The sequence below is a fragment of the Pseudopipra pipra genome, chromosome 28 (assembly GCF_036250125.1).
Source record: "Pseudopipra pipra isolate bDixPip1 chromosome 28, bDixPip1.hap1, whole genome shotgun sequence".
NCBI lineage: Eukaryota > Metazoa > Chordata > Aves > Passeriformes > Pipridae > Pseudopipra > Pseudopipra pipra.
In genome coordinates, this window is record NC_087576.1 from 1,398,562 (window position 1) to 1,410,671 (window position 12,110).

Genomic DNA, 12,110 nt, shown 5'->3' on the forward strand with positions numbered 1-12,110 from the left:
GTCTGGGCACTCAGTGAGGGGTAAATCCAGCAGCCCCTGGGGTGAGGGGCCACTCCGTGGTCCTACAGCCTCAGATCTCGTGCTGGTTTTGCTCCTGGTTAAGGTCCCTCCCCACCCAAAGCATTCCATGATTCCAGGACTCTCCTCCCCCTCTTTCTGTCCGTTTGTAGGGTGAGGAAATGGAATCCACCTGCAGGGAAAACTCCCTTCCTCGTGGCCCCTGACCCAGAGAGGGACTGTCTGGAGGAGGAAGAAAGGGACTGTTTTTCACGTAGGAAAAGCCTCCCTGAGTCTGGGAACCCAGTAAACAGTGACAGCCCTGGAGGGAGATTTAGAGATGCAGGAGTGCTGACGAAGGCCAAGCCTGACCCATTTATCTCCCAGCCCCTCTCAGCATATTTAGCAGCACCTCACCAAATTGGAGCTGGGGAATTTAAATGATGGCCTCCTCTCCTGCTCTGGCTTTTTTAATTTCCCATCCCTTGGATGCTCGTGGAGTGCTCCTCGTCTCCCGTGATGGATGAGGTGTCTGCCCCAGCTCCACAGAACTTGTTTGCAGAACGGTCATTAGGGGTCTGCTGGCTTTAATTAGGGGGAGACACCAGCTGAGGGGGGCAGGCAGGGAGCTGGGGGCACAGGGCTGGATCCAGCACTGCAGGTGGGGCCTCAGGAGAGGGGAGCAGAGCTCCTTTAAAACCCTTCTGTGCTGCTCCACTGCCAGTGGAAATCACTCCATCAGTCGTGATGCCTCACGAGGGCTGATCCGGCTCATCCTCTGCAACAGACAGGCAATTATTCCATAAACTCCATTTTATTTTTCGCCCCGTGTCTTCCCTGATCCTCAAACCATTAAATATCAACTGTTTTGCCTTTTCTTTTTTCGCTTTTTTGGGTTTTTTTTCCCCCCTTTCTTGTCAGCAAAGCCGGAGCCCAAGTGTTCTTTTTTGTAAGAACCCAGCTCCAGCACTCCCCCACAAATGACAGGCTCCATGTCGTGCCAGGAAAGGTAAATTAACTGCATTTACTCCTTTGAACACAGCAGTTGACACAGCCATCCGGGGGGTTTTTTGAGCACCTGTCACTGAGGTGCCTTGGATGGATAAACCTCCCCCTGGAAACTCAAAGGGAAAGGTGTTTGCTCGTGTAGCTCCTGGGAAATGATGAGCCCTGTTAATTAATCACTCCTTTTCCAGGGGAGGTGTCAGGGTGGGACCAGAGCCAGCCAGTAGATGTGGGAGCAGGGGAGTGGGGCTGGAGCAGCAGCAGGAAACAGGACGAGGAGGAGGAGGATGGGTTGGAGCTGGGATAACCTGTCCCGGGGCTGGCCAAGGCCTTCCAGGTCAACTGGAGCTCATCCACAGCAATGAGCACCAGGAATGGCCCTGCTGACAGTCAGCAGGCTGTGCCAGTGTAAAAATCACTGCAGTGTGGGGACTTTAACATCCCTTTAGGTGCCCAGCAGCCTCTGAAATCCGTGGCAGTTGGATGCTGGAAGTCCTTTAACCACGGCAGATCCCACTGAAAGCCAGGGAAGTCAGTCCAAATGGTCCTGCTGATGGCAACAGGCATCCAGGGGAGATGGGAATGGGAGGCAGCAGCAGGGAATGTTTGCTGTGGCCCTGCTGGTTTCCTCCAGTGTTACCTCCCAGCCCCACCAGGTCCTTCCCCAGACCCAGGGGCTGCTCAGATGGAAAACTGGAGCCATAAATTGCTGCCAAGTGCTCAGCGAGGTCAAGGGAAGGAGTCAGCAATCCCTGGGCAGTTTTATGATCTAATTTAACTCCTCAAGTGTATCAGTCTGGAGTTCATATAGTCTCTGATATATGTGCTTGGCCAAAACCTGGGAACAGGAATATGTGGGTGGCAGAATAACTCTGGACAAGACAGGGATATAGACTCTTATCAGCAGAATGAAATCAACCCTTTATTGGCTTGAATTGCTTCCCTTCCCTGTCCTGCAGAGCCAGGGCTGCACTGATACAGATCAGCTGAGTGTTCTCCTCAGGGCAGCACTATCAGCAGGGAATAAAGTCCTTAGAAATGTGCATTAATCATCTGGGAGGGAGAGTTTGCACCCCCAGGCACAGCTGAATTTTGCCTCGAGGTGCGTTGGTTTTGTCTCCAGGTTAAAACAGCAGCTGGCTCAGCACAGCCAAAGGCAGAACTCCTGGCCAGGAAGGTGTGGAGCAGCAAACCCAGGGCTAAGTGTGGCCAGAGCCTTCTCACATTCCCTTCCAGCACTGGCCAAGGGCAGCCTGGGTTCTGTTTGATACCCTGGGTTCTGCCTGACACCCTCCCTGTGTTCTGACACCCTCCCTGCCTTCAAAACCACGAAATAATTGTTTCAGGCTTTGAGCTGAGGGCTGGAAAACAACTGGGGGGAGGAACTGAGCTCCAAGGTGTCTGCTGGGGTCATGGAGCACCACGGGAGCTGGAATTGGCCTGCAGTTGGTTTCCTAAAGGCAGCCTGTGGCCTGTGAGCACTGAAAGCTCCTTTAAACAAGGAGGGTGAGCCTTCCCAGCACCCCTTGATTGGCAATTGTGATAAATCCCTGCAATTGCTATTGACTGCTCCCAGGGTTTTCATTTGTTAGAGACCTTGCTGGAATGACACGGGATAGAACAGGAGGAAGGGAAAGCTGCCTGAAATGCTTGTCCTTGCAGAGTTCCCTGAGCAGATCTGGGATGAACCACGACTCTTCCCCCTCTCTCTCCACCAGCACCTCACTGCTCACCCTCAGATCATGCCCGTGGAAGTGCTTTTTGTTCTCTTTTCCTGGCCAGGTCCTTTCCACCCTGGTCATTCATAATTCACTCCTTGTGCCGGAACAGGGAGCAGCATGTGCTGGAACCACGTGGGGTTTGGGCAGAGGAATAAAATATTTAGAGATGTGAACCCTTCCACGAGTCTCTGCGGTCTCTGCCCAGCACTGAGAAATTATGAAGCATCGCCCAGAAGCACCTTGATGTCTTTTTTTTAAAGAGTCCCAAGTTTAGCAACGCTGAAAGGCACCCTCAGCTTCATCCTCTGCTTCTGCAGGTCCTTGCTTCGTGTTTTCAAGCTTTTTTTTTTTTCATTTCCCTTCCCCTTTCTTTAAGAAGGGTGGAATTTGTGTGATGTTCTTGCCGTGATTCAGCTGCTAAAATTGCCAGGAAGAAATCAGAGCTGAGATGAAATAGGAAAACAAGGAACATTACTGCACACACCCTCCCCAAATCAATCAGGGGTTTGCAGAGCCCTGATCTCTGAGGAGTCTTTGCAGGGGAGTGTGGAAGCTGCTCTTGCCTCAGAGCTTCCAGGAGGAGAAGAACAAGGGCAAATGGAACCTGCAGATGGACTCTGAGTTAAATCAGCAGCAGCTGGGAGGAATCCTGGGCTCTGCTGCATCGACTTCAGTGGGATTTGGAAGGAGCAGAGGAGGGAAACGGCTCCAGAGCTTTTTGTTTCCATTAAGGAACAAGAGGACGAGCCCAGGTGGCTGCAGAGCCCCTTCAACAAGCAGGACACACATTCCAGAGCTGCAGAGCCCTTCCCACCATCCCTGAGCCATCACAGCAGCTCTGTGTTGTTGTAATCAGGGTATTAGTGGCTTAATCCTCCTCCTCTGGAATTCCAGGAGTACACAGGATGTATTCCTGCTGCCTCCTGCACTCCAGCCAAAGCCTGGAGGGGGCAGGCTGTGGGTCCCAGCAGGTACAGCTCCAGCAGGAGTAATCTGGGGGAGGAGGGAGGTGAAGGAGCAGGGAAAGAAAGAGCTCCTCCAAATCCTTCAGCTCCTCACTTGGACACAGTGAATGAGATATTTAAATGCGTTGCCATGGAAACAATCAAAGGGGGGGGGGGTCCTTGTGTCAGTGAGTGTGTGTGTGTTTGGGTAATCCCAAAGGGGGTATTTAATTGGAATCAACCACAGCTTTTTAACCGTGTTTTAAATTGGAGAGAAGCAAAAAAGAAGGAGCTGCCAGAAAAGGAACATTAAATAAAAGGGGAAAAAAAAAGACAACAAATCAACAACAACCAACCCAGCCCATGTGAAACGAGATGGGGGGAGAAAGGGAAATCAAAGGAATAAATTTACTGTAACTGGTGAAGGATTCATTAGGGTTCAGCCTCCCTCCTGTTGACATGAAGGAGTCTGATGGAGGTCCAGCCCAAAGGCAGAGAGAACATCCCTCCCTCTCCCCCTCTCCCTGCTCCCAGGGGACCCAGCAGCTGGAAACTGGAAACTTCTCCCCGCTCCTCACGTTCTCCCTGCTGAGCAGAGCCCTCAGAGCTGCCTCACCACGACATTTTTGGGGCAGGAACAGCCCCTGCAGGCTCCTAATTCGCTCTTCCTGCTGTCAGTGGGAGTGCTGGGGTTGCTGTTTAAACTGAAGGACACTCTTGGCTCAAGAGCAACCTCAGTGTGGGTAAACTTGGGAAATTAGAGAGATACCTGCTTTGGAAAGGCTCATCCTGGGCTGAGGGCACTGGGAGAGGAAGCCTGATGGTTTTAGTAGGGCATGAATGGAATTGTGTCTCAAAGATCTCAACCTTGGGTCCAGAAGGTCTTTTACAACCCCTTGCTCCCGTGTTCAGTGCTCTCCTGTGTCAAAATGAGGTGTCCCAGGGTCTGAGTGACAGGGCAGGGGGGGTTCAGGCACCCAGGGAGCAGGAGCCAGTTCCTGACCCCGTGTGAGGGGACAGGATGACATTTGGGATTAATTCTGCATGGACAGAGGTGCCAGAACACGCAGGGTAGGGGAGGGCACTGATCCCAGATGGCAGGACCAGGCTCAGAATCAGCTCACAGGAGGGGCTGGGAGGAGTCCAGCAGCTCTGCAAGGGAAGGGACTCACTCCAGGTCCAGTTTTAGGGCTATTTTTAGATACTGCACATTCTCACCCTCCTCTGGAGAGGAAATGAGGGAATGCTGCCTGGTCCTGCTGCCTTCCTAAAGCACTGGGAGCCCCACTTCTGGGCCTTGCACAGAATCTTTGTGGGTTTTCCCTCCAGAGCCTCCGTGCCACACTGTGTTTCAGTGCCAGGGATGGCAGTGCTTGCTGTTATCCTCCTTCCCCACGCTGTCCTGCTTCCCCGTGGGCATCCCTGTGAACACCTGTGGCTCAAACCCACCCCCCTCAGATGGGAGAATATTGCCATTAAAGGTGCCAGGTGTGAGGAGGAGATAAAGGCAGTTCCTGCGGTGCTGCTGCCCCTTGGATGTTTGCCACAGCCCCAGGCCTGGCTGGGCAGCGAGGGCTGGGCAGGAGAACTCCCCTTTGGCAGAGCAGAGATGGCCATGGCCAGGGAGGTGCCAGGAATTCTGCACTGGGATCCCTCCAGGGAAATCAGGGAGGAAGGGCTCTTGCCCAGGCAGCAGCTCTCGCTGGGCTCAGCCAAGTCCTCCCCAGGCATCTCCCTTCCCCTGTGCAATGGCAGCAGCTGGGAGCAGGGTGGTTTGTTTGGCCTCTCAGCCCTCAGCGTGATGGATGAGGATGCTGATAAATTGCTGCCTCCCAGAGAAAGTCTATTTTTGGTCCTCAGCTCCCATCTGTGGCTCTGTGAATTGTCCTCCCGCTCACCTGCTCCAGGAACAAGTGCTGAAGGCTCCTGGAGAGTTGGGTGCCGTGCCCAGGGCCCGGGGATAAGGGCTGGGGATCTTCTGCTCCCTTACTGGAAACAAAAGGGAGTTTCTTCCCTGCTCAGATCCTCCCCATGGGGCAGTGTCTCCAAGGAAGCTCCCCAGAAACGCTCCTGGGGCTGCCTCAGATCCTCCTGGATTTCACAGCCCGTGAAGTGCCCAATCCCTGGGCATTTCCCAGCTCCAGAGGCGCTTCATTCCTGAGGGACTGGGAGCTGCTGGAGCCTCCAGGTCAGGGAATCACAGCTGTGCATCCCTGGGGAGAAGGGACACGGGAAACAGCCCCACTGGGACCAGGAAAGCTGTGGCCCAGGGCCGGGTTTGCCTCAGCCCCCTGCGTGACTCTGCAGCAGCCACCGTGTGTTTCATTTTCTCTCCCCTTCCTGAGCATAATTTCTATTATTTTCCGTCTCGTCTCCGCAAGACAGAGCCCGGGATGGGTTTGGATACCTGCATCCTGTGCCTGCGCATCTCCCAGTGCCATGGGACGCTGATTTCATTTGGGTTTCTAATTTATTTCACAATAGCGTGGAATAATTAGAATTATTAAAGCCAAAATGTTCTCTGCTGCCTGTTTCCATTAGGCAAAGCAGCTCAGACTGCCGGGTCTTTGGGGAGGGAGGAGAAGGTTTGTTTTTTACCACCTCCCAATCTTTTGTCCTTCATGACCTTTACTTTCTTTTTTTTTTTTTTTTTTTTTGGCTAAAATTAACATTCATGCAAAAAAAAAAAAAGCAGAAGGGGGAGAATTGGTCTCTCTTCCCGTTGCACCAAATATTCCTGATGAGGAAAGGTTGTTCCTTGCACATGGGGCATTTTGGAGGGGGGGGGGGATCTGCCCTTTCTTGGGCTAAATCATCAGCTCTGATGTGTTTTCCTTCTCTCCTTATTGCTCTGCTCTCCTTGGAACACGAGTACTTTCCGTGTTGGCTGTGACATTACTGCCTGTGCCGGGAGCAGATGGAAAGCCAGGCTGGAGGTACAAGTCATGTTCCCATTAAGAGCCAGCAGTGAGATGTGATGGTTCCTAATGTGACCCTTCAAGTTGTCGCCGGAGCTGTTTCTCAACAAAAAAAAAAAATAAATAAACAAACCCTGAAACTGAAAAGAAAAACCAAAACCAAAGCAAACCAACAAGCCTGAGGCACAGCAAAGTGTGCTGGTGAAATCCTGCCTGGGAGGTGTGGAGAGTTTCACAACTGGCTTGGGGAATTTTTTTCAGCTTTTTGTTGGAATAAATCAATCCAGTGAGAGCTTTGCTTTGGGATAAGCAAGGAGGAATTTGCATACTGGGAAATCGAACAGCCAGATTTTTCAGGGGGGCTGTTCCTGGGTTCCAGACATCGCTTTGGGGTCTGAATCAGCTGGAGCAGATCAGCCCCACGGAGTCTGGAGTGCCCACGAGGAAAATGAGGATTTCTGGCTGCTGGGGAGAGCCAGGGGCTGTGGGAGGGAGCTGGCACTGGGGCTGAGCTCGAGCCAGGCCACCCTTCTGGATAAGTGGATATTAAAGTTCATAGCCCTTAACTCTTGCCTTGCCAAGGCCTTCCCAAGCTTCCCAGAGCAGCACTGCTGGGATCCTTCTCCCCCAGTCCCAGCTCCTTCCCTCCCTCCCTCCCCAGCCCTGCCCAGCCAGCTGCTGTGGGAGAGCAAACCCTGCAGGGTTTGGATCAAATTTGGGATCAAGGCACAGGATCCCGGGATGGTTTGGGCTGGGAGGGACCTCAGAGCCCATCTCATCCCAGCCCTGCCGTGGGCACCCACCGGATGGGGCTGCTCAGGGGAAGGGAGGAAAAAATAAGGGAAAAGAGGTGATTTTGACTCATTTCACTTGCAAATGCAGTGCCTGAACGCTGCCACATCTGCAGGAGCCCTCGAGCCAGGGAGGGATTTTAAAAGCTCTCTGTATCAGAGCCTTTCCCTCGTCCCATCCCCTGCTTCCCTCCCCAGCCTCCTCATCCCCTATTCAGGGTGAGCCTTTGTCCTCCCCGTGCCCAGCAGTCACCACCACAGCTCCCTTCATCCACAAAGAGAAACCTTATCTTCTGATGGACACATCCAGCACATTCTCTGTGACATTTAAATCTCCCTTTGTAGCCAGCTCAGATATTTTCGCTGTTAAAAGGAGCGGCCCAGCCGGGTGATTTCATTACTGCAAATGTTATTACAGTGAAAGCCTGTTTAAGACATAATGTCACTGAAGGGAAAATAGGATCTAGCAGCAAGAACAGCCTGATGGAGGGTGCTGGGCTTCATCACAGCCTGAAAGGAACCTCTCAAACATCAGACCTGCTAATGGAGCAGCTTTTTTTCCTCCATCGAATCAAACCAGCCACTTCCTCAAAGCCCTAAGGCGAGGAATTAGAAAGGAGATTGAATGGAATTAGGCACCCAACTCCCTCTGACTTTATATTTGAGCTCCTAAGCTGTTCTTGCTGCTTTAGAAATTGGAGCTGAGCTGCTGGGGTTCTCAGAGCCATGGCCAATGGAGAGGCTTTGTGGGAACAGCAGCCACGGGCTCTCCAAGGCCCTGCAGCTCCCTGTCCGTGGCCACAGCCAGAGCTCCTGGGCCCAGGAAGCCACCACAGACACGTCCCAGCCTCCCTGGATGGAGCCCCTGGGAATCTGCCAAGGGCTTGGCCCCGATTTCCACCCTGACGTAGCTGCAAATCCTTTCTCCTCCAAAGCAGATTTTCCCGGAGGGGTTTTGGATTTGCCGGGAGTAGAACCTGAGCTCCTGCAGTCGGGGGTGTCACGAGGGCTCAGCTCAGAGTGTGGGGCTCTGGGCACACGGGGAGGGTGGGGGCAGAGAGTCACAGGGCCCCAGCCCCTGCTCCCACCCCTGTGCCCTGCGGGCTCTGCTGGCTGAGCCTTGGCTGGCTCTGTTTGAACATCACTGTGCTGTGCAAGAGAGATGTGACCTTCATCTCAGCCTCCAGAGAGTGTGAGGAGCTCAGAATCCCTGCTAATGGGGCTCGTGGATGCCTTGGCTGTGCTGCCTTTGGAGGGGGGAGCAGCTGGAGCAGTTCTCTTCCATTTGTTCAGCCTGGAGAAGGGGAAGAAGAGATGGGAGGAGACCTCGTGGCAACCTCCAGCCTCCTCCCGAGGGGCAGCTCCATCCCTGCCCTTTGGCAGCAGGGACAGCACCCAGGGAATGGCTGGAGCTGTGTCAGGGCAGGCTCAGGTTGGATCTCAGGGAAAGGTTCTTCCCCCAGAGGGTGGTTGGCACTGAACAGGCTCCCCAGGGCAGTGGGCACAGCCCCAAGGCTGCCAGAGCTCCAGGAGGGGTTGGACAACGCTCTGAGGGACAGGGTGGGATTGTTGGGGTGTCCTGGGCAGGACCAGGAGCTGGACTGGATGATCCTTGTGGGTCCCTTCCAGCTGGGGGTATGTGACCAGGTGTGACCTGACACCTTCACGAGGGTTGGAACATGATGAGTCTCAGGTCAACACCACCCATCCCACCAGCCAGGAGAAGTCCTGGCCTGTGCCCCAGCTGCTCTGCTGACAGGCTGTGACAAGCTGCAGTGCCCAGCTCGGCAGAGAACATCAGGATTTCACGGCATATTTCACCACCAACTTTCTGGTTGTTGTTTTTTTTGGGTTTGTTGTTTTTTTTTTCAGCTGGTTTTCTTCCTTTGATTTTTTTTTCTTTCTTTTTCTTTTTTAACCTTCTTGCCCTGTAGCAACTTCAAGGTATCCCGGGCTGCTCCTGACCTAAACAAGGCAGAGCACGACAGGAAAAATGCATCCAGGAGCAGGTCGGAGTCAGTGCCCACAAACACCGAGAGTCTGCAGCAAAGCAGCTGCCTCCCTCCCTCCCTCCCTCTCTCCCTCCCTCTCTCCCTCCCTCCCCCTGCACGGGCCCGCACAAATTGAGGCTCTGCGGGTTTTACAGCTGTCAGACAATGAGCCCGGTGCCGGCTATTTCCTCCTCCTTTTCCTTTCTTTTAATGGAAAACAGCTCAGCGCTGCCAGGGCTCAAGTGGCCCCTCCAGCAGCGAATCGATGGAGCCCCGGCTCTGCTCCGGGACTGGGCTGGGCACAGAGGGCTTGTGTTGCTGCTCATCCTCCCTGCCAAGGCTCCTCAGCCCTCCAGCACGATTCTTACAGGCAGGCAGATACTTATTTTTGGTGTGGGAGGGGATTGAAGAGCACAGAACTGCCCCAGAGGTGCTGGGGGTGCCCAGGATGGGGAGGGTGGGCTGCACATGGGGAGAAGCCCCTGGCAGGGTGGGCCCCTTGAGCTTTGGGATTTCTGCCCATGCTCGAGCAGGGCAAAAGAAATCCTTATCCCTGACCTAAGTGCAGGCAAGTGAAGAGTGAAGATTAGTCTTTATTGCATCACTGCTTTGATAAAGGGTGGATCCCACCCTGGGCTGAGTGACCACACGACCTCAGCCTTTGGGATAAATCTCCTGTGACACACTCTGAGGCAGAGAACCCACCTCTGCAGTGCTTCACCCTCGGTGCAGTCACGGGACAGCCTGTGCCACAGGGAGCTGCAGAGCCCTGGCACAGGCTGCCCAGGGCAGTGGTGGAGTCACCACCCCTGGAAGTGCTCAAAAAACGTGTGAATGTGGCACCTGGGGACGTGGTTTAATGGTGAACGTGGCGGTGGGTTCGTGGTTGGACTCGATGATCTCAGACATCTCTTCCAACCTTAATGGTTCTGCGATTTTCCTCCCCAGGCTGGTGGTTTTTGCCCCTCAGCTGAGCCCAAAATCCCTCCCGGGCACTTCCAGTAAATCCCATTTGTGCAAAGCCCATCATCGTGTGGCTGGAATCATGGAATTGTTACGGCTGAAAAGGCCTCTGCAGAGGAACAGCACGTGCTGGGTGGAACATGGAACATCTCCTCTTTCTGTTTAGGGCTGGGGGTAACAAAGTCTGGCTCCTGTGCCTTCCAGGGGGCTTTGGACCCGCAGCATCCAGGGAAGGGGTTGATCCCTGCTCTTTAACCTGGGCTCTGAAGCCCACGGTGGATTTGGATGCACGGGGAGCAGAACCGGGGAACGGCAGCTCTGGAACTCTCCAAAGCCTCTCTTTATTTCCCTGGGCTGAGTTTTCCGCGCCTGACAGTGCTCAGAGGTGATTTATGTATAACCAGAGCAGCCTCCAGTGGTTGGATCCGCGAACTTTTCCAGCAGCCCTTGGTCGCGGCTCACGGGGCGGGTTTTGCAGACCCCAAGCCCAGCCTAGGAGGGGCGGGGAGGGCGAGCCGGGAGCAGGGGGCTGCCAGCAGGGATGTGGGGATCCTCTGCCGGTGCTGTCCCACCACATCCAGGCAGATCCCACTGCTCTGGGCTCCCACATCGCCTGTCCCTGCCCAGGAGCGGATGGTCCTGCTGGGTTTGTGGGCTCAGGGGTGGTGCAGGGACCCAGCTCGCAGGGACAGGAGGGTGCAGGATCCCTCGGAGTGCTGTCCTGCACCTGGAGCTTCCCAGGGGGAGCAGCTCGGAGAGAATCCCTGCCAGGAAAGGGAGGTTTGGGGGATCTGTCTTTTAAATTCCCTCCCCGTGCCAGGGGAGGGCCAGGGCTGTGCCCTGGGGGTGCTGGGAGGAGGTGAGAAGCTGAGGAGGATGTGTGTGAAGGTCACAGCAAATCCCGAGGGGGATTGGTGCCTCCCTGAGCCTCTGGAGCAGCTCCAGGCCTGGAGAGCCTCGTGTCCCCCGGGACAGGAGCTTCAGGAGCAACACTGGGAGCTGATAAATCCTGCCAGGGAGCAAGGGGCAGCTCGGGCTGGGCTCCAGCTCTGATTTTATGGAAAACAAGGAGAGGAGGTGAGGCAGAGAGGTCTACTCTGTGTCTGAGAAAAGAGGCAGAGAGGTCTGCTCCCTGTCTGAGGAACTTCCCTTATCAAAAGGTAGATTGGTGACACTTTTCCTCGATGCAGCTGCCCAGGCATTTCAAAGCCTCTGAAATTTCATTATCTAAGGAGCCGTCTCTGGCTTTGTTGGGGACTTCTGGCTGCTTTACAAAGCAATTCCAGCATTATTATTGGAACAAAAACATAACAACTACTAATCCTCTGCTTAAATGACCAGTGAGTTCCCCGCAGGCAGCGCTCTGCCAAAACATTTATCCACCTAATTTTATTTCATGTAGTTTCTTTAAATTCAGGTTTAACCTTTTGTGATGGGGGTGGGAGGCACTTCTGTTCAAAAGCACATTGCACAGTCACCTGGGAATGTAATTCCCTGGTGCAGGGGAGGGAGAGGGCTGCTGCTTGTCCACATTAAAAGGTGTCTTACAGAGCTGTGAAAGGACAAATTTCCTTTCAGGTCACTCAGTGCCTGTTTTTTGAAGGAGTGTGGCCAGGCAGAAGGGAAAAGCTCAACCTCTCTGCAGGTAAGTGGAGTCAAACCCCTTTTCCCGGGGGGCAGGACAGGCTTTTCCCAAGCTGGCAGCATCGCCCAGCCACGAGACACCGTTGGCTCAGCCAGCACCTCCTTGCTCATCCTTGGAGCTCCTGAGGCTGTATCC